Consider the following 4499-nt stretch of genomic DNA (forward strand, 5'->3'; position numbering starts at 1 on the left):
CTGTTGTGGACCATACCATGAACACAATTCATATTGTTTTCACAGAATATGCAGTCAATTAAAACATTTCTAAAATACTTACATTTTCTTTACATACAAGCTTACCCAATACCAAAATATGGATCTTTCTTGTCTTACTTACAAATGCTTGCACGCAGCATGCCAGAAATGAAGACCTAATGTTCAAAACCTTAAATATAGTATAAAGCCTCTACTTCTGCAACAACAGCAGCTCAAAAGCTATATTGAAACAGCTGATAAGCATTTTTGAATGAACAGATCATTGACACATTGAGAAATAGCTGATTTACTGTAAGTTACTGTAAGTAAAATAGACCAACCACAGCTGATTCCAATCTCAATCGATAACATAGCCAGGTGTTGAAGTTATTTCAATTACATGGACATTGTAATGAATACGATGGGAAACAGAGTGTTTATTAGCAAAGGACCACAGGAGGCGGCAGGTAGCTGGGTCCAGGGGCAGGCAGAAGGGCATACACAGGGACTCCAAAAAGGTAAGAGTACAGGCAGGGAAAAAGATAATGTAGTCCAGGAGATCAAGCAAGAGGTTGACGACAGGAAATCTGATAGGCACAAGTACAGGCAGGGATCAGGCTAAAAGGCGTCGTTAGTGAGGATGGCCAAAAACTACGATACACTGGAGGACTAACATGGAAATAAACAGTGCTCCGACTAGAACTGTGTATCAAAACAAACAATACCTCACAATGATGGGGTGCAAAGAACTAAGTAGTGTGTGTAAATGACGTACAGGTGTGTGTGATCAGAATTCAGGTGATTGGGATCTGGAGAGTGAGCTGCATTCAGGGAATCTGTGTGTTTGAGAGTGTGAGCTGGAAAGTGGGCTGGTAAGGGAGCTGCGTTCAGGGGATCTATATGTTTGAGAGTGTGAGTTGGAAGCAGACGCTACAGACATACAGTAAAAAGGGGACTCTTTGGATTGATTTTGTTCAATGTGGCTACAGAACAACACAGGAGGAGCAGATTGAAAAAAATAATGTCTGGACCAGGGAGAGGAGTAGCTGGACCAGGGAGAGGAGTAGCTGGACCAGGGAGAGGAGTAGCTGGACCAGGGAGAGGAGTAGCTGGACCAGGGAGAGGAGTAGCTGGACCAGGGAGAGGAGTAGCTGGACCAGGGAGAGGAGTAGCTGGACCAGGACAAGGGAGATGTGTGGTGGTGTTCAAAGGAAAGTAAGAGCTGTTGTCGCTGATAAAATAAGAGCCACCATCATAGACCATGTGATAAACCAGGGTCTATCACTGAGAGAGGCTGGTGAAAGGGGCGACAGGGAAGCCTAGTGGTTAGAGCGTTGGACTAGTAACCAGAAGGTTGTAAGCTCAAATCCCCGAGCTGACAAGGTACAAATCTGTCGTTCTGCCCCTGAACAGGCAGTTAACCCGCTGTTCCTAGGCCGTCATTGAAAATAAGAATTTGTTCTTAACTGACTTGCCTAGTTAAATAAAGGTAAAAAAAACCATTAAGAGTCCAGCCTATCTCAGATGGTCAACTGAGGCTTCCATTATCTGGGAATTTTCAACAAATCAACAGTTAAGTAATGCATTTCACAAGGGCTTCTTCTATCATTACTGTTGCTATGTCCCACAGTAACTGTAGGCCACCAGTCCCTATGCAAATACATATGTTGTATTTTTGTTCCTCTAAAGGACGCAACGTCATCCTCCCTCTGGGGGAAGAGGAAAGCTCCTCAGTGAAGACCAAGAGCATGCCGTTGTAGGATTGGTCATTGCTGACAAAGCAATAAAACTGAGATAAACTCAGACCAGAACCTGGTATTTCACAATTTGGAAAGGATCAGCCTGACCACCATTGCTCGGACTCTGACCAAAGACAGAGTTTGAATGAAACAGTTGTACACAGTTCCTTTTCAAAGGAATAGTGAGCAGGTCAAGGAACTCCGGCACCAATACGTCCAGGTATGGTCTATCCAATATGTCTTGTTCTATAGTGAGTTTAACACTATGCTACTTTACATGTAAACATGGGTTACAGTACATACAGTAGGACATCCTGAAAAGCATTTACACATACTGTGTTTGATTTCTTTCAGAGAGTCATGGAGTAGGGGGCTAATCAGACCCCCCATGAAATAATTTATGTAGATGAGGCAGGGTTTAACCTGGCAAAAACATGTCGGCAGGGAAGAAACGTAATCGGGAAAAGGGCCACTGTTGATGTGCCGGGTCAGAGAGGAGCAAATATCACAATGTGTGCTGCAATCTGGAGTGCTGGTTTGGTCCTGCAGAAATGCCAATTTGGTCCCTACAACACTGAGCGCCTTTTGTTTTTAGATGACCTCCACCAACAACTGGTGCCAGAAGCAGAAAGGGAACAGGAGGAAGGAAACATTTGTGATTGCATGGGACAATGTAGCATTCCACCATTCTCGTGCAATCCCAAACTGGTTTGCAGCCCATCCAAAAATGTTTTCCCTTCCCCCCCTACTCGACTTTCCTCAACCCCATTGAATGTTTTTTTTCTGCCTGGAGGTGGAAAGTGTACGATCATCGGCCACTTGACCAAATGTCCTGCAATGGATGCTGGCTGCAGAGACATCTCAGCTGAAGACTGCCAGGGGTGGATAAGGCAGGCCAGGCGTTTCTATCCAAGATGCAGAGACATCTCAGCTGAAGACTGCCAGGGGTGGATAAGGCAGGCCAAGCGTTTCTATCCAAGATGCATGGCGAGAGACGACAATCGATGTGATGTGGACGGGAACATGTGGCCAAATGCTGGAGATTGTTTAGATTAGAACAGGACTGGGCATTTTTGTGTTTTTTCCCTTCTGTGCCTTTTTTACAGTAATTGTGTTTTATTTTTTACACATTTGGAACCAAAAGCCATGTATGTTGGATTTGTTGTTGATCACTGGCAGCAATTTCATGTTGCTAATAAAGATTTTACTGCAGCAATTCTGTCACTTACTATTTTTTCTACTGTACATTCTATAAAGTAAAGATGACACATTCACTTATAGATAGTATGTTGCCAAAAATGCACACATTTGACACTCAACCAAAAAAATGTAGTGGTTTACAGTAAAAGGAAAGTGAATTATAAAAAACAATGGATTTCATATTGTCTATTGTCTGCAGGTAGAACTGAAACATGAAAAGTAATGCAGTTTTCGTAATGCCATCAACTGTTAGTATTTTGAAAGTCGTTGTGCTATGATTGACTATATGATAGAATAATTGTACATATTTGCCCCTAAGCACATATGTACTTTTTTGGTGCTATAACAATGCAAGTGCATTGTGTGTGTGTGTGTGTGTGTGTGTGAGTGAGTGAGTGTGAGTGCCGTAGCAGGCAATTTCTAAATGTCTTTAAAAAAAATCACTGTACAAGTAACTAGAAACATAGCTACTGTTAGGGACAAACAACTGCTTGCTAGTAAGAGGCAGATGTCAGCAGCAGAACAAACTCAAATCAACTGAAAATTAGTTTGTTTTGGCAGCATAGATAACTAGCTAGTTAGCATAGTTATATAATTCGCTCTGATCAGCTGATAGCCACTCTTTTCCTGCTGTCAATCGTCTCTCATAGCCTCTAGGCCCAGGAGTCACTGGCACTAGCTTGTTGCAATGTGTGATGATGCGAAAATAAATAGGCCTTTTTTATTTTGAGCACCTTGCCTCCCAAAGGTCTGTGCACTGCCCAGTGACCATGTGCTTTTTAAGAATAATATCAAGATATTCCTGATTGTGTCCCCAAGAAATCCAATATGTCATGGTTAGGCAGTACCACTCACAGAAAAGCAATTCAAATCCCTGCAAAAAGGATCAGTGTGTTTTTAACCTCTTCCCAGCTTCTAATTCCATGGAATACCATCAGCCACGATTGTGGGAAAGTAGAGGGAAAGAGAAGAGACATTCAATCTTTCAAAGGGATTTAAAAAAAAAACCCCAAACTGAAATTGTCCCTCAGATGCAGACACACGCTTATGCAAGCTTACACACACACACACACACACACACACACACACACACACACACACACACACACACACTCTTTGCATCTTCACACTATAACAAACTAATGAAACAAAGCTCAACTCTACACAAAACTCAAAACAATCAAATCAAAACTGGGAAAACCAAAAATCCACTCAAACAAAATCCACTGAAGTCCCTGGTATTTAAGGAGCCGGCCATTACACCCAGACACAGAGCAGACGTCTGGCATCTGGCGACAGCCCTCATGCATCTTTACAGGGAGGTGCATTGAACTAGCTCATAACGCCACACCTCCAAGCACACTTTTAATTAAACTTCCTCTCTTCTTATTGGCTCCTCCTAATTGATTTAATGTGTCTTTCCTCAACTGTTTGCTGTGACCTCTACTTAGTTAATTAATTAATTGATTTACCTCAAGTATATTTGGGCTTCTAAGAGTATTTTTTTTACATCTTCACCCTTTAATCTTATGCCGTGTGGTCACTCTGGGGCTGGACGGC

The 4499-nt window shown here is 42.4% G+C and overlaps 1 long non-coding RNA gene across 1 annotated transcript; it reads left to right on the forward strand.

Annotated features, from left to right (window-relative positions):
* The first annotated feature begins 429 nt into the window (after positions 1–429).
* On the forward strand, positions 430–2947 carry LOC118945326. The gene is made up of 3 exons (XR_005040484.1): positions 430–518; positions 1690–1959; positions 2094–2947. It is a non-coding gene; the product is annotated as an uncharacterized LOC118945326 (long non-coding RNA).
* Positions 2948–4499: the final 1552 nt, after the last annotated feature.

This window comes from Oncorhynchus mykiss, chromosome Y (genome assembly GCF_013265735.2).
Source record: "Oncorhynchus mykiss isolate Arlee chromosome Y, USDA_OmykA_1.1, whole genome shotgun sequence".
Taxonomy (NCBI): domain Eukaryota; kingdom Metazoa; phylum Chordata; class Actinopteri; order Salmoniformes; family Salmonidae; genus Oncorhynchus; species Oncorhynchus mykiss.